Source organism: Rhinolophus sinicus, linkage group LG07, assembly GCF_036562045.2.
Source record: "Rhinolophus sinicus isolate RSC01 linkage group LG07, ASM3656204v1, whole genome shotgun sequence".
In the NCBI taxonomy this organism is placed as follows: Eukaryota; Metazoa; Chordata; class Mammalia; order Chiroptera; family Rhinolophidae; genus Rhinolophus; species Rhinolophus sinicus.
This window is the reverse complement of record NC_133757.1, coordinates 27,440,181-27,458,047: the sequence shown is the minus strand read 5'-3', so window position 1 is coordinate 27,458,047 and position 17,867 is coordinate 27,440,181. Positions and strand designations below refer to the sequence as shown.

The 17,867-nt window shown below is 45.0% G+C and overlaps 1 protein-coding gene across 48 annotated transcripts in view; it reads right to left on the bottom strand.

The window, feature by feature from the left end:
• The window catches only part of SORBS1 (sorbin and SH3 domain containing 1), a 221,021-nt gene that overhangs the window by 172,293 nt on the left and 30,861 nt on the right, over positions 1-17,867 (bottom strand). Inside the window, exon 1 of one of the 48 annotated variants that reach the window (XM_074339329.1) lies at positions 9,333-9,356. The exons of the other annotated variants lie outside the window; for them this stretch is intronic. The gene's annotated coding sequence lies outside the window, so the exon portion shown is untranslated. Of the gene's footprint in view, positions 1-9,332; positions 9,357-17,867 lie in introns of those variants that run through there. 48 annotated transcript variants of the gene reach the window in all.

Genomic DNA, 17,867 nt, shown 5'->3' with positions numbered 1-17,867 from the left:
GTGCCTTCCTCCCACGGTGCTGAGACCTTCCTCATCTAATAAACACCCAAGTTCATCCTCCCTACTTTGCAGATGAGCAGACAGGCTCAGAGAGTAAAGGACTCCCTGACTCACACAGCTTAGAGGGGCAGAACCAGGAGAGAAGCCCAGATTGCCTGACTCCCCACCTACCGTTAAATGCCAATTAGATAACTGTGTGGGATCCCTGCAAAGCTTGGACACTTAGAAACCCCACGCAGATGCACGGAACTGATCCAAGAGCATTGGAGAGGATTCTGCAAAGGGGAGCCAAAAGCAGCCTTTCCTTCCTCCATCACCTTGACAAGCAGGCTGATCACCAGCTGTGGAGGCTGGTTGCTACCCACCTGCTTTCCTGTTACACGTTTCCACCTTTAATCAATGCAAGTGCTGGCTTGTACTCTAGAACTGAGGTACTCTAGATCTTGAGGTCCAACTGAAATTATACGCAAAGACCCTACAGTACTTTCTCAACGTGTATCCATCCACAGGCAAGTCATTTAACATCTCAACGCCTCAGTTTTCCCATCTGTAGAAGAAGAATAACAATAGTACATACACCTCAAAGTGTTACGATTAGGATTAAAAGAGGTTATACATGTAAGTGCTTAACACAACATCTACAATGTAAATGTTGGTTTTATTACTATGATTTTTTCTGGGAAAGAGTCCAAAGCTTTCATCAGATTCTCCATGGGGTCTATGACCCAATAAAAATTAAGAATCCCTGTTCTACATGTTACTCTTGGAATGAAACTAAGGTCATTCTGTGGGAAGGAAAGTACCTCTTCTAGCTTCCTCACCTTTCCAGAAGAAAAGGACGTGAGGTTTTCTATGCCTCCTACTCCTAGAGGGTAAAGAAAAAGAACCCTGATGAACCACACTGGAGGCATTAGTCACTTCCATGCTGGAAAATGCCTTCTCGAACCCCATAGGTCCCCATCTAAAAGTGGGAAAGTAGAAAGGAGAGAACCAAATCCCAACTCCAGTTCCCACACACTCAGGAATAAACCCGCTCCATCCTGGCCTGTCAGGGTGCAGGAGGAGGGGCTTCTGGCACTTGGCCCAGTCCCTTCATTCCAGGTGTCTGGCCACCTTTCCTGCCTCTCCTGCTGAGGAACTGAGCAAAGAGAGTCAACTAACTCCAGGTACACAAGAAGGTGATGTGCTGGGATGTCAGAAAGACCTGAAGCTGAGGTCCTGGTCTGGAAAGAGCTGGTTAAGGAGGAAAAGGAGGAAAGAAAAAGGATATGGAAAGCGTAAGAGGAGGGATGCAATTTAAATCCTTGTTTTGCTGCTCTTTGGCCTCATGACTTTAGACAAAGAACTCAACATCTCTGAGCCTCAGTTTCCCCATCAATACTCGTGAACAGTGCCTGCTTCACAGAGGAGTTACGAGGATCAAATGAGATCTATGTAAACATTCAACATAGTATCTGGTAGTAAATCCTTAAGTGGTCACTACCTGGTGATGCCAACTATTATTATTACCATTATGAGGAGGATGATGGTGAGGAGGGATACAGCAGACAAAGGTCAGCATAGCTATGAAGCCTCACTGTATTATTGGTTTGGGGGTTTTAGATCTTGTTACATTAAAAACAAAATCAAGGCACGTTTGTGGGGAGAAATACCAGTATCAGAGAGAATACAGGGTCTTGGGCCCCAAACACAAGAGATCTGATTGCAAGACTCCAACCTTGGGGTCCTCAGCTCGGGAAGACCTACTTAGGTAGCAATGAAGATGGAAAACAGACAGGTGCCTAACAGAAGGGCCAAGTGAAACATCACATGTCTTTACTCTCAGCTGGAACAGCATCAAATCCATAAAGTAACCCGGATAATTCTCTAACAGGCAGTTAGTTTATCTTTGATCAACAAGGGGGGAATTACTACTTAATAAACACTATGTTGGGTTAGATGAAATCTTTCAAAGCAAGGGACACTTGGAAGAAAAATAAATATAAAAATAAAAAGAGGCATCTCTGGTGGTAAAAGGATCGGGGACGCCAGTGTCCACGGCAGACCCGGCTGGAGCATCCCCAGCTTCCCATCTGTTGGCCCCCTGAATTCACCTTGTTACCACCACCTTGGCAGACTAGGAGTGAGTTTGAAAGCAACCATGCTTCTCTTCAAATACTTTCCTATAATATGAAATTAATGTATGTTCATCATAGGAAGCTGGGAAAACAAAGGAAGTCTCAGAGGAAACACAATAACCCAACCATCAATGTTAACATGCTGATTTAGTGCGGCTAGTTTCTTGCTTTATTAAGGAAAATCATTTTTATTTAAAGAATCACATCAGTTTTCCTAAGACGCCAGATCTGAAGAATTAGTAAAAGCAGTAAGAATCAAGAGAACAGGCTGACAAAAGGGAGGTGAGTGCACATACACATGCGTGGGCAGGTCTTGCTTCTCTGAGGCCTCTTAACTCACAGTCCAGGACGGTCACTATGGCCTTCCCTGGACTAAGAAGTTTACACTTAGAGGATCAAAAAAAGAACTCCACCCACTAAAACAATGCTCTTTAAGTATCAAAAAGTCTAGCATTTCAAACGAACATTTTTAAAAACACATTTTTAAAAACCCCAAACCTATGATGTGTTTCTTGGCATGAATCTGGGTCAGTTCCTGGTGGGGATCCAGAATAGAATTTCAAAAGATACTGTAATTATTCCTCATGTCACTGATACCGTTCTATCAGATTTGAATAAATCAAAATCATAATGAAAAACGAAAACAAAACTGAACCTCTCTGGCAACACACTTGGTGCTTAGAAAACATGAGTTTTTACCAGCAGTTTTTATGGCTGCCTCTTAAAGCCATTTGTAATACCGCTTATGCTAGAGAAAAAGGAAGAGTCATTTGTGTTGACTAGTGTTGACAAACTGGAACTTCAAGGCTGCCCTTGTCTGTGTCGTGTACAGAAGTCCCAGACAAGGACAAGGACGTCAGTTCAGCGGGAAAGAATTTTCCAATGAGAGGAGCCACCCAACATTAGAAAGGGAGTCTCCTTGAGAGACTGAGCTCCTCACTGCTGGAGGTATGCAAGCAGAGTTGTACGAACCATGTGGCTTACAACTTCAAGATTCCGTTTCTTGCAGTGGAAGTCACGAGGGCATTGCTCAGTCACCTTCCCTCGTTCCCCATTGATGAGGAAGAGGGTAACCTCACTGGTGTGAGTTCCAGTGAAAGTCTTCAGAACGCAGAAGGGCCATAAATAGAAGCAAAAGGCAGGAGGTGGGAGTCACTCATGAGCCTGGAGGAAAAGAGAAGCCCAGAGCAATGGCCTCTAGAATTGGACAAAGAATTCAGAGGTGTCTGTGGGTGGCTCTGGGAACAAAGTGAAACCCTGAGACTTGGAGTAGAGCCCTACCCTACCCTAAAATTGATCTGTAGCAGCTTTTCTGGAAAAGGTGGCACTTTTAGGACTTCATGCAAATCCCTCTGGGGCATTGGGACACAGGCCTACAAACCCTGGACATCACCAGTCAAATGTAAACAGAAGCTGTGTCCTTGCAAGTGTCCTGGAACTAAGAACTCAAGGCAGGTACATTCTAGGACCCCCAAGATAACCAAGCCAGCAGAAATGACCCACAATTACCAAGAATGGCATTCCCTCTACACTCTGCTTTTCTGACAAAGGCAAAGGGTAACAAAATAAGTTGCTACTTGCTCCAAAAAACATCATCCAGGAGCTGCCCTTCTTCAGTCCGCATTCTGAGGGGCCTTTGGTTTTGGTTGGTCCCTGGAGCTAGGAACAACCTGTGGCCCAACTCAAACCTGTAACTTAGAATTTTGGACAGAACTTAAAAGTCTTATTGGCAAGATCCCAAAAGGCCACATGATGTGCATGTTACTCGATTTAAGGAACTCTTGTCCCTCTAGGAGAAGGCATGACACACATACCTTAGAGAAACAAGACAGGATTTTTCTTCCTTCAAAGACAAAGGGGGTGGTACACAGGAAGGGGGAGGAGAGCTAAATCCTCACCTTACACAGTACAGAGTCAACACATAATGCCCCCAAATAGCAAAACATGCGAGTTACAGAAAGATGTGGAAGTAAACACCAAAAGAATCAGCTAGGATTTTTAAATGGCAGCCACTGGGGAGCAGAGGGTAGAGATAAGGGGGCAGGAGATTGTGGTCCTGGAGAACTATCTGCTTCTTGAAACTGTATGCATGTGTAACTTTGGTAAACACCAGACATTTTAGAAACAAGAAGAAAAGCGGGAAAATGGGCTAGGATTCTTTGGACACATGTATTTTCCAACTTAAGATATAAAAAAACAACACTTTAGGTAAATGATAGTATTTGAATATTGTTTCTCCATATTTTTCAATCAGAATATTATATTTTAATAACTTTTCCTAATTAAAGCAATACTGATCATTGCTTTTAAAAAATTAAATAAAGCCCCCCACCAAAAAAGGGGCAAAAGGAAAAACAGTTATAAAATCACCATCCAAAGGTAACCACTGGATGCTTTGGAGGTAGTTTCTTTTTATACATGTGCATAACGATTTTATCATATCGATAAAAATACAGAGAATTTTCTTTTAACTCTTTGGACTTATCCAATGTCCATTAGATTTTTGTTTTAATTTGAGGGAGAAGGAATATTTTGAAAAGTATTAAATTGGGTCTTTGCTTCTTATACAGTAAATATCAAAATCTCATTCTATAAGGATAGGCATGTCAGCTTGTTATATTTTCACTACATGCTGCATTTACAAAGAAAAAAACAAACCGTTTTTTGGACAGTGGTACTCTGATTTTTCTTAGAATTCCCAGACATAAAATTACAGCAATGAGGTGGAAGCCTTGCTGCAAATTGGCTTCACCTCAAATTGCGTTGGTTTCTGACTCTGTGTGTGCCTTGTTTGTTTCTTTCTATACAAGTCTCTCTTTGCTTCTCTCTTCTTCTCCCCCTGCCCCAACTTGTCACTAGCTTTCCTCCCCACTCCATCCCAATGTTTTGTTTTATTCCTCTCTTACAGCTATACCTTCTTCCTGCCACCCGCAGCCAGATGCAATATGAAACTAAAGTCATACTCTCATTACTTTTTGCATTTGCAGAACAGGAATTGTCTTTGAGTTTAAAACAGAAATACAACGCATTCCTTTTATCCATTTTCTAAAGCCCATGTTCCTTTTCTTTTCTTTTTTTCTTTTTAAACAAAGGCAGTTGCAGCTCCCCAGGGCCTAGGATCTAACTAACTAGGAAACTCTCAGAAATAAGGAAAGTGCTGGGGCCTACTCGGTGGCTTAGGTGGTTGGAGCGCCTGGCTCCTAACGCTGTGGTCGTTGGTTCGATTCCCACATGGGCCAGTGAACTACACCCTCTACAGTTAAGATTGTGAACAACTGCTCTCCCTGGAGCTGGGCTGCCTCAGCCAGGGGGAGTGCAAGGCTCATAATACCAGCATGGGCCAGGGAGTGGTGTTCTACACAACTAGACTGAGAAACAACGACTTAAACCAGAATGGCAGGGGGAGGTGGAAGAAGGGGAGAAAAAAAAAAAAGGCACTGACCCTGCTTAGAAAAGCCGGTGTAGACGTGGAAGAATGCTTGTGTGGACAAGGCCTTGGGTGGACAAGGAGGTGATTTCCCAGAGCAGAGGCCAAGGAGGGAGATTAATGTCAAAGCCAACTTAATCTGCTCCTGGGGCACCGAACCCCCACATCACCCCATGTTGGGAAGTCATTAGATCCAGGCGGCAGACCTAAAACTATCAATCAGGGCATCCCGCTAAAGGACCATCTATTCCTCCATTCCTCTAAGAAGGACCTGCCTCTTTTTCTAATCATTCAACATGTCTGAATCTTTTTCCACAAGAGCTTCTTTTAAAATCGGGTCACTCCCATCCTACACATACAAGATCCCCCCCCCTTCTTCTGCCTGCCCCCAGCCCCTCTCGGGTTCCCTGGCTGAGGCAGCCGGTCACCAGGTGTCAGCAGGCCACTCACAGCAGCTCAGGACAACTCTCGCTGGCTGCCGGCCGCTCGCAATGGCTGCTGGCCACTCACTCTGGCCACCGGCTGCTCACGGCAACACTCAGCAGCCCATGGCAGCACACAGCAGCCCACATAGCAGCTCACACCAACCTCTGGCTGCTCACGGCAGCCCAGCTCCAGTGAGAGCTGTTGTTCACAATCGTAGCTGTGGAGGGCGCAGCTCACTGGCCCATGTAGGAATTAAACCGGCGACCTTGGCATTAGGAGCACGGCGCTCCAACCTCCTGAGCCACCAGGCCAGCCCATAAGACTTTTTTGTAACCCAGATACATGCACATCTTAGAAGAATTTCTGGGTCCTGATAACTCTTTGAAGTATAAGCTCTCTCTCCCAGCCCTGAGATATGCACACTTCACACAGCTGCCTTCTACAGCTCCAAGTGTCTGATAAAATATATTGACCAGGCACAATCCTAGGCCTCCCACATAGAGAATGCTAACCCGATCTCGTAAACCAGCCAGTAGTAAATCCACCTGCAGCCTTATCAGCCAGCCCTCATTTCCATTTTAGCCACAGGCTCCTTACAGAATTCTCCCTGTTAGTTAGATGCCTAAGGTCAGCACGCATGGTACTGTATCTACTGCACATTCCCAACTCCATGTCAAAAAAGGAATATGATGGATCCATTGACAGGCTTGTAATATAGGAACTCATACTGGTTCTTAATCACTGTTGCATTCTTGGTAACTGTTCCCAAGCCATCTCCTTGTGAAGATTCATGAAAATTGAAAAAAGAAAAAGAAAAAGGGACGGAGGGCGGGAAGGAGCTGGAAAGGAAGAAAGAAAAAGAAACGGGAGAGCAAATGAGGCAGTTCTGCTTTCCCCAAGTATTTCCTCAAGAACATCAGGCAATAGCCCCAGTTCTGAGAAATAAACCAGTAAGTTCCTAAAAAGTAGATTTTCTACAAATGATGTAGGGAACCGGGGGAGGGGATGTGGCGGGGCGAACAGAAGGGATAGATGGACCAGTTCTCATCAAAGAGCAGCAGGATGAGTCAAGTTTTTATACAGTGGCAAATGTTCCTTTTGGATTTGCTTCAAACCTGTGTGTGGGCTGATTCTCTGAAATAAACAAAATTCCCTTGTATAACAGAGGTTATGGGGTGACTAAGAGGGTGAGGATTCAGACAGAAAAGAAATCACCCACAAACCACCTTCGACTAAGTAAGATCAGTTCTGCCTACACTGGGTATTGACTCTGCAAAACCTGACCAGAGACATGGAGCCCTCTCAAAGGGTCCACGGCACCCCCAGAGGGGCGGGTAGGTGCTCCAGTTTATGTTCAACAACCTGAACCAGTCCAGCTTTGAAGAGCACGGCTACACCCTGTTCCACCCAGCAAAGAGCTGGAATGCCCATCCTGGCTTCTATCAGCTCCCATACGCCGCTGAGGGAGGCACAATGTCCTAACAGCAGTTGGCCAAACACATGTGAGGGAGGTGCAGCTGCCGAGCTTTCATGTTTACCAGGAAGAAAGAGTGTTGATTTTGCAGATTTTTGATAATATTTTTACAGCCAATGTTATTACCAACCCATTTTAAAATGCAGTTTGAACAACACCCCTTTCCTCATCAGTCTCCTTGAACTTAAATGGTTCCATCCAACTCGGCCCTGGAAACCCTTTTCTCTCCACTGGCCACACCTCAGTTTGGCCAAGTAGAGGAGCAGAAGGAAACCAGGATTTCTGCAATGGCAGTGCGGGACAGGAAGGAGAGTATTAAATTCAAAGGGGGGGTGTGGTGGGCGGAGCCGGTTAGCTCAGTTGGTTAGAGCGCCATGCTCATATAACACCAGGGTTGCGAGTTTGATCCCCACATGGGCCAGTGTGAGCTGCGCCCTCCACAACTAGATTGAAACAAGTACTTGACTTGGAGCTGATGGATCCTGAAAAAACACACTTAAAATAAATAAAAGTTTAAAAAAAAATTCAGATCGGGGACACGGGCTTAGGACCCGGTCACCAAGCAGCTGCAAGACCCCCGTGGGCCAGTGAGGATCACCTAGGAGGGACTCTTGCAGCTCTAACCATCTTTGGGTCTGTGGTTGTACTGAACTGATTCCATGGTCTCACTTTAAATTTAGTAACACAAATGCAATAAGCCACGAAAATTAAAAAGGACTAGAATGAACTAAGAAGATACTTTAGACTGAGAGCAAAGAATGGGCAAAACAACCAGCAATCTTGCTGGAGGGATCTGGCATGCCACCACAGAAAGGATCCAGGCTAGAAAGAGCCATTTACAAAATGCTGAGAGTTTGCCCAGGCCCTTTTGAAAACTGGTTTCTTGGGTTGTTTCCTGATTTTTTTTCCCCCACAATCTCGAACATTGACTATTATGTAGAAAAAAGAGACATTTAAAGGCACAAATATATCCTTGGAAGACTCAGGAAGAATACTGTTTGAAGTGAGGACCTTTTCTCTCTCTCTTTTTCACACACAAACTCATACTCACATTCAACTAGCCTTATGAGTAATCGCTGCCATGGCTGATGCCCAGCTAACTCCGTCGTAGCCAGCAGTCTCTGCCAACCACCGATGCAGTGGGACAGTTGTCTGACCAGCTCCCTTCTTGATGCTGGTCTATTTTTGGTTAAAACCGCCAGCTTCAGATAGGGCCTAGATTTGCCTGGGGCTCCTCCTTGGAAGTACCATTTGATGATGGTAATCCTCAAGGGCTTGTGCTAAAAATGACTTTCCGTTTAAGATACACTGTTGAGACCAAGCCAGTTCTAAACCCTTATTGCCACGGTTCTGAGATCTCTGCAGGGATCAAGCAGTGACCAGCCCAGGAACATCATGGTGAACCTACCTACCCACCATTGACTAGATATCTGTAGACATCATAATTTCCATGATGCTTTAAGGTAATTTCGGAGATAAAAATCAGCCCAGTGAAAGCTAATCAGACAGCCATATAAAGCAAAAGAAGTGAAAAAACCATCATCAGTCACAAAAAGTTGTGAGAATGGATCAATTGTGGGCTACAAAGTCACCCAGACTGCACTGGGCCTTCGGGCACGAGCAGAGTTTGTAAGTAGAATATGATGGAAGACACTCCAGGTAAAAGACCTCTTTAGAGACCATAATGGAAACCTTGAGCCTTTCTTCTCAGAGAAATCAATGGCCAGGTCATCTGTTAGATGACCAAGAAAGCAACTATTAGGCAAATCCCCTCCTCTCCCAGACCCATGGCTTTGTGTTTCTCAGGTACAGATTATAGACTCAAAGGCGGTAGACTTTCAGGAAGACACATATCTTCCTGGGTGTTGGGAGTAAAAGTGGTGCCTACCACATGATGACAGACTGAAGAGCAAGTCAAATTCTCTGGTTTTCTCCCTAAGTCTGGTTCTCAGATCACTGCAACAGAATTCATGGAATCTCTCCAGACCCGAGAAATCAAAAATCTTTGAGGGTATGGCCAGGAAATCTGTATTTTTAACAAGCCATTTAATATGATCCCAAAGAGAAAATTGTTGCTCATCTGCTCCAGCCTGCCATCTTCTGAAATGGGAGTAACTGAAGGAAAGGTTGGTGTCTCAATTAGTAAGAGATTTAAGGAGGAACCACACATGTGGTGGAGACAGGGAGGAGAGTGCCTGGGACAATTAGTGGGGAATCTCTTAGGGTAAGAGAGAATATGATGATGAGCCACCCAGCCCCACAGAGAGTCTCCCTCCACTGCAGCCTTGGAAGATCATAAGAAAGGTGATTTCTTTCCAGGAGCCAAAGAGGGCTTGAGTTTGGGTGGATCTGGGCCAGTCAAGAATGGCAGAGAGTTCACCACTGTGAATGGGACTGTCCAATTTTGGCCCAAAGCATACTGCAAGTGGTACCTTCTTCCCACACACCACAGCCCTGAGAAATGGTGACTACCAGAGGCCATCCCAAGTCCTAAGAGATCCAAGGAAACAGTGAAGCTGCTTCCACCCCACTTGGGATATCACAGCCACTAACCCAGAGTCGCGAATGCCCACTCAGCTCTGTCTGGCTACAACATGGCCCTGAACTGGCATCTACACTCCCCCAAGAGTCAGTAGGTTTCACCTCTCCCTCTCTGGGCCAGCGGCAGGGCCAAACGGCTCCAGACCTGAGCAGTATGTACCAGTAGTTCTCAGATTATGGTCACCAGCACCGCATGCGGGAACTTGTGAGAAATACAAATTCTCTGGCCCCGCTCTAAAGCTACTGAATCAAATTCTGGAGGAGGGGCCCAGCAATCTGCAGCTTACCAAGCCTCGAGGTGATTTCAATGGAGCTAAAGTTTGAGAACCAGTGTGTTATGCTATTAATAATAATATGCACCATAATGATAAATCGACAAAAGTGGCATCTATTTACATAGGCCTATAAAACACTTAGAACATATTATCTTAGGGATACCCTCTTCTAATCCTCAGGTCCTATAATTCATTTGAATCTCACAGCAATGCTGAGATAGATAAAGCAGCATTATTATCCCATTTTATAGGTACAGAGATTGAGACTTAGACAGATGAAGTGACTGACACACATAACCCCCACCCAGAGCCCACTAATTGACATGCCAAAGGAGAGTCCTGAGACTAATTAAAAGTTACCAGCCCACACCAGTTTCTTCTCCCCATGGCCCTCAGGGACACTGCTGGCAGCAGGAATGAAATTGACATTCCTCCTTTTTATCTGCCCCCCCACCTCTATTTCTAAGATCATCCTCCATTAATTCTGTATTTGAACTGAAAAAGCAATTTTAAAACCACCGCAAGACAGATCCACTTAGTCTCAACGCTGACCTGACCCAGACAACAATCCTCAACTGATAAATGGGCCATGTGCCAAAAGTTCATTCATAAGTTGGAGGGTTGGAACTCAGATTGCCTTTTCCCAGGGACACAACATGGAGATGGTGGTTGGATCCCCAGATCAAGTCACTCAAGTCTGTCTGCAAAGGGGAGAGGCAGAAGGGCACAGGTAGGTTTGGCCATAAGCCAAGATGTTCAAATCCCAGCTTTCCCATCATTAATTGACATAAGACAAAGCCCAAGTCACTTGGCCTTTCTGAGCCTCAGTTTCTTCACCTGGAAATCACAATACTCACCTTGCAGGGTCATTGAGAGGATTAAATGACAACATATGTACAGTGCCTGCCACACGATACACATACAACAAATGGTTGCAGTTTACGTCGTTGAACTCCTAAAGTAGCAGTTACACTCTATTTTTGCCCTGAAAACTATGCAATTGGGAAAAAAAAAAGCAAACATTTGAAATTACAGGAAGATTAACTACCTCCTAAAAGACCAAGGAAAAGGCGGGAGGGTGGCAGGCTCAGGGGGTGGCACATGTCAGGTCCCCCTTCCCCTCCCCTTTGGCCTTCCTTCAGCTCTCAGCTCCACTAACTTCTTTGGGAGCTTTCCTTGTCCTCCCAGCCTGGGTCAAATCTCAAGTGTGCGCTCCAGTGGCCCTAGTACTTCCTCTTCATAGCCTTACGATGATGATAATTTTACCCCTATTTGCTTAAAGTCTGTCTTCTCCACAACCCCATAAGATCCACGGAGTCAAGGCCCAGGTCTGCTCCTGCTCACCAGTATCTTTCCCTGATACTTTGTCCTGCCCCTAGAACATAGTAGGCACTCAAATATTTGGGGAATGAGTCATACCAGAGCAGCTGGGCAGGGATGGCTAATGGGAAGAGGAGGTTGTGTGCAGCTGGCTGTGCACTTGTGCAGATAACTCATAAGCCAGAGGTCTGTGACTCAGGGTTGCCTAGACAAACATACAACACGTTCTGTCCCAATAAAATCAATTGGCCTCGGCCACGTCACTCAGCCAATAGATGATTATTAAACCCACAAGGTATTAAACCCACAGGCACCCTCTTCCAATGGGCACACTTCCCCCAGGGAAGGTACAGAATAAAGTGAAGATCCTACAGGAGTCCAGGCAGGTTTGGAATGTGTTGTAGTTTCCCCCACCTCAGTATCAGTTAAAGAGGAGGGAAGACCCAGCTTGAACTCTGAAGCAAGGCATGGAAAATGCTGCTGCTAGGTGCAGTTTACCGAGTGTCTATATGTACCAGGGAACAGTCTGGGGAGGTCCTCAAAACCCGATGAGGTGGGTATGGTTCCCATTCTACAGATAGAGAAAAAGAGACTCCGGAGATTAGGAACACACTCAAGATCACATAGTTAATAAGCAGAGCCAGCACTGGAACCAAATTAGATTGCACATGCTCTTAGCCATATTCAAGTACCTGTCTCCATAATGGGTCTAAGTTTCTCCAGACAGTGAAGGATGTACAGGCCTCGATGAGCCAATGCAGGGTGTAAAACACACTGCAGAAAGGAGAGAGGATTCTAGTCCAGGTTCTTCCACTGCTATATGATCCAGGATAAGTCATGTACTTCCTCCCCAGTAATGTGCAAGATGGACCAGATGACCATTGAGAGAAGACCCAGTGCTGTTGAGCACATAAAAACGCCTGCCAGTCAAAACCTATCACACCTGCTTGGCCCTTACCCAGACCCCGCTGTGCAGCTGCTCAGCTCTCCCTCATCCAAAGTGGAGGTCAGCCGGAGACCCCAAGCTTTCCGGTAAGAAAGGGAAAAACGACAGAGGCCACTGACTTTCCTACTAGGCCCCCCGGAAATGGGCTTGGAATGAACCAAGGATAAGCAACAAGGGAAAGAGGCTGTTTACCATACATTTAATTAAACCTGAACCTCCCTTCCTGCAGCAGGAAATTGAAAAAATACCATACGCTGTGAAAAAGCAGGTGTCTATCCCCAAGTTTCCCTTGGGCTCATGCCCGCCAGCACTCTTCTATGTAGCACCAGCTCCCTCTAGGATGTGTTCAACATATACCCAAGACCAACTGCAGGAACAGCCTTCGGAGGTCAGGGTCGTCCGTTAACGGTCTCTCCCTAGCATTGGCCTCCACAACGCTGTACAGAGTGATCTGGAATTTACAGCCTCTTCTACAAAGCCTTACAAGGTCAAAAATGTTCAAGCTGTGCAATTCCTATGATGAAAAGGCAATGGAACAGCACAGACTAAATGGTCAATACAAACGATGCTTCAGAAGCCAAAACGCTAGTCTGCAATGGGCACACAGGAGCCAAGGGCCAGGTGCTGGCCAGGCTTCAGCAGCTCTCGAGCCTGTGCTGCCACCAACCCCTGTGCAAGTTATCGCCTCCTGCCAGTCCCTGCAAGCGTGAGCACAGTCACCTCAGCACCCAAACAGGAGTCACAAAGACTTGACATCCATTTTGGGGAAGGCTGCTGACTTTTCAGACTCTTTGCAAAACCCATACTGACATTTACGTGTCTGGCAAGGTATGGGGAAAATTACCAAAGCCATTTTGGAAAATGTTCATTAAAAAAAAGCCTGAACTATGAGGAAGAGCAGAAGGGAAAGTGGAGGAAGAAACATCCCCTCTTTACCACAGCGTAGATGCAATAAGTCTAACAACATATAAGGGCTGGAAAGGAGGGAGAAACACGGGAAACGGAGCGAGAAGGAAAAACAGAGAGGAGAATGGTGTAAAGGAGAAAGCTCAATGCCAAGTTGCCCCACCTGCCGCTGCCTCAGTAGTCTTCGTCTTGCTCCGCAAGCCCTGCTTACCAAGTCTGTTCAAGAGGGAAGTCTGCGAGTCTACCCTCAACATCAAAGACACAATAACACTAACAAACTGACTGTACTACGTCAGCACCCAATCTCCTGCAAAACAAGGCAAGTGAAGTGGACCCACCACCAAGTAAGATACCAGTCACAGAGTTTAAAGACATTTCTAACTTCTAAAATAAGCTCCTAAATGCCTACATATACTTAGGCCTAAATGCCTAAATATACAAAACCTTTCAAATTGAATGGTAAAATATACATTTATAAAATAAAAATTTTAAGTTTTTTAAAAATGAAGGCAGCGTTATGCTTGCATACTGAAAGGGCATGAAAAACTATAGGGATTTTGCAATAAATACTGGGAGGCCTAAGAGACTGAAGTGAGACTGAGACTAATCTAATAGATGTAAAACCATGGTTCTACAAATTAGGGGAAAGAGTAGTAGGCAGCTAAACTGAGACCAGTAGAATTTCACTCTGTAAAATGTGGTAAAAATGGACATTTCTACAAAAATATGTATTTAAAGTGGTTTATATGTACTACCTGAATACTCTAAATACCACCTACGCTACTGTTTAGATATTAAAAAGACAAACACAAAGGATGGTTCCAGTTCTACCAATGCCCTAAATTTGATGTAATTGCCACAGATGGCTCCTGCACTGGATGACAACACAGAAGAATGTTTATTAAGCACCTACTGTGTGCCAGACCTCAGAGCTCAGGTCCCCCTTTTGCCTGACCCCTTGTCTTCCCAGTTCCCAAACAGCCGTGACAGGTTAGAAACAGAGAAAGAGGACTGAAGGTCACACCACCCCTTCAGATACAGCTGATACTTAACAGTGGGCAGAAGAGAACAGCACAGAGAGAGCTCAGGCCTCCACTTAACTGAGGAAAATGTCAGCCATAATTTAGAGATGACTTTTTCATCTTAAGAGGCAGGCAAATGTAAACTGGTTAATTCTTTCATCATCCTTTCCCTGGTGGCTGCTGAGCCAGTCTTTTTACCCTTCGGGCCCTCCTGATTGAGGACAGAACTTCCTCCCCTAATTTTATCTTGTTTCTGGCCACCAATAAGACTGGAATTCAGTGGGACCTCAGAATGGTAGAAAAGTGAAAACTTGGGCTGTCCCCCAAAAAAGTATGAAGTCACATCACTAACTTCAAGAAGACAAGTTTTCCAAGCCCTCAGAGCCAGGTCCCAGTGTGGTTGTTGGTTAGAAACAGGAAGGGTGAGGAAGCTTTTACATGGTCCCAAGACCCAGCTCAGAGGGGCCTCCCTTCTCTCTCTTGTCTTCTTCCCTGTTGCTAAGTATTCCCCTTTTTTCTAGTTAACCAACACATATTTCTTGAGCCCTTACTTAACTTATGCATGTTTCCCAGTTTAACACAGCCTTCATCAATGTAATGTAATCGCACACAGCACCTGACATTTCATGAAGTCTGCCCCTCAGGAATCTTGTAGAAAGTCTTTGATGAAAAACAATCTCTGAAGTGAAGTTTTGCCAAACATTATTTTATGTTGTTGGACCACAACTCCCACCAGCGCCCCACAGCCTGCCAACTTCACGTCAGTACTCAGAATCATGGGTACAAAGGGCTGATAAGGAATGCAAGGGCAGTTTTTCCTGCATGTCCACATATAGGAAACACATGAGCCGACTGACAGAGCTGATGCTAACAATCAAGTAATAATAATGAACTGCCACCACCACGATGTACGGAGTTCATGGGTCAGGCATGAGGTCACTGCTTATGTACATTACCTGGTTCAACCCTTACAACAACTGTGAGCTCAATTTTATCATCTCCATTTAATGGAGAGGGAAAGCTGAGTTCAAAGACATTGCCTGCAGTTACACATCAAAGCCAAAATCTGGACTCAGGACAGTCCAACAACTCTTGTTTCCCTGGTTGTGGAGAAGAGTCAGACAAGACTCAATGTCTAGAACACATGCGGCAAAACTCTCCCCAGTCCCGGTGCTTCTCTCCTCTTTGTATGGATATGGTGGTAGGAATGAATGCTGGGGGTGAGAAACCTATGTGCCAGAAATGTCATGGGGGATGGTGGCAGTAAATACCTGTTTGTTTCTCATGGTTTAAGTGAGGAAAGGGGGAAGGGGGAAATCTGCATGTGAATATTTTCTCTGTGCACCAATGTCATTTGCCTCCCAAACCATTATCTCAAGCTTTCGCACTTGAACATTTTGAAAGTAACTCTTACTGTGTAAAAGACTTCAGCACAGAGAAGCAAGGTCTGACCTGATCAGGCTGGGTTGCAAAGAAGCAATCTGCACTGTTTTATTCAAGTTACATCCAAGATTTGTCTAGAAATTGCAGATTTCAAAGACAACACTACACCACTCCCAGGGATCTGGGCTATCAGAACATTATTAGCTTCTCTATTTCCTCCTCAGTTACCACTGATGGAAGGGGCAGGGGTGCATGAGCACCGCGGACCTGGCTCCGAGCTCCTGGCTCTGCAGCATGCCTGCAGCCAAGCTCTGCAAACCTGAATCGCTGAACACTGGGGCGGAGATGTGTGGTGTGAAGAAAAATACTAATACGAGTCCATATAGCCCCACTTGGTAAACCACATTCACCAACATTCCTACTGTAGCATTATTTGGGGGCATTTCCTTGAAGTGTTTCTCACACATATGTAGCACAGGATTTTGACTGTAGCTTACCATGTTTCCCCGGAAATAAGACATAGCCAGATAATTAGTTCTAATGCGTCTTTTGGAGCAAAAATTAATATAAGACTCGGTCTTATATTACATAAGACCCGATCTTATAGTAAAATAAGACCGGGGCTTATATTACTTTTTGCTCCAAAAGACACATTAGAGCTGACTGTCCGGCTAGGTTTTATTTTCGGGGAAACACAGCATTTACAACTGTTTCCTGTTCCTCCAACTCCTACTACTTCTGCTTGATTATCAAGAGTCACCTGTTCTGTGGAGCCTTTCCTACCCATCCCTTTGCCCACGGGAAACTGACCCCTTTCTCCTCTATGATTCCACTGTCCTCTGAACACACTTGAATCATGCGCCTCTAAAACTTTACTAATAGCTTAAGCATCAGGCTTCCCGATAAGCCATCCCCCCAAAGCAGTCTGATTGTAAACTTTGATTCTTTCTCACATAGTTGGCAGAAACAACACCAGAATGTTGACAGGGGCCGAGGTGGAGTGGCACGCCATGACTGATTGGTTTTAGCATTCTTTCTATTTTTTTGATGTGGCTCCAAATTTACTTTAGACAACATATAATTTCTTTCATGCATATTTAACTGACTATAAAAGTTTCTTAGAACTGAGACTGATCAACTTCAAAGTCACACAAAAGAGGAAGGGGCCTGATGGCAGGAGTCATGTCCCAATTTTAAAGAAGGAAAGTGGGCAATCCTGACACCTACAAATAAATAAGCCCTGATAACTACAAATCAATAAGGACTCCTGGCAAAATTATAGAACAAATGGTTTGGGGGACATTTAGTAAAAAATGTGAACACTGGAAAAAGGCAACGTGGGTACATGATGACCAAGGCATGCCAAAAAGCAACCATTTGTTTCTTGCTGTGATTACCAAGTTGGTAGCCGAGGTGAAATGCAAGAGATAAAATGCATCTTGAGTTCAGCAAAGCATCTAGAAAAATCTCCTGTGATTCATTTGCAAATAAGTTAGTGACATAGAGTCAGTTTGTCCTAGTGAATGACTATGTAGCCAATTGAACTACCACACAGAATGTACATCATGCCCTCCTTTGGGTCATCACTGTGCTTTGTACATACCCCTCTTGTAGCACTTACTAAACCTGACGGAGCTACTAGTCCGTCTTCCTGCTAGACCCGGGGTCAGCTCACTATGGCTCACAGGCCAAACCCAGCCCCCAACTTGTTTCTGTAATGTTTTACTGGAATAGCCATGCCATTCGTTTACATGCTGTCTATGGCTATGTTGGCGCCACCCGGCAGGACAGAGTTGAGTATTTACAACAGAGACGAATGGCCCACAAAGCTGAAAATATTTACTATCTGGCCCTCTAGAGAAAAAGTTCTCACAGCTCTACACCAGATGACTATCTCTTCCAGGCAGGAAAGCCTTACTCCTGTCTTATTCCTCTATGTACCCTCAGCATTAGCACAGCGCCTGGCACATGACAGGCACACATTAAACATCTGCAGAGTGAATGCATACACTGTCTTTAATGGCTGGATG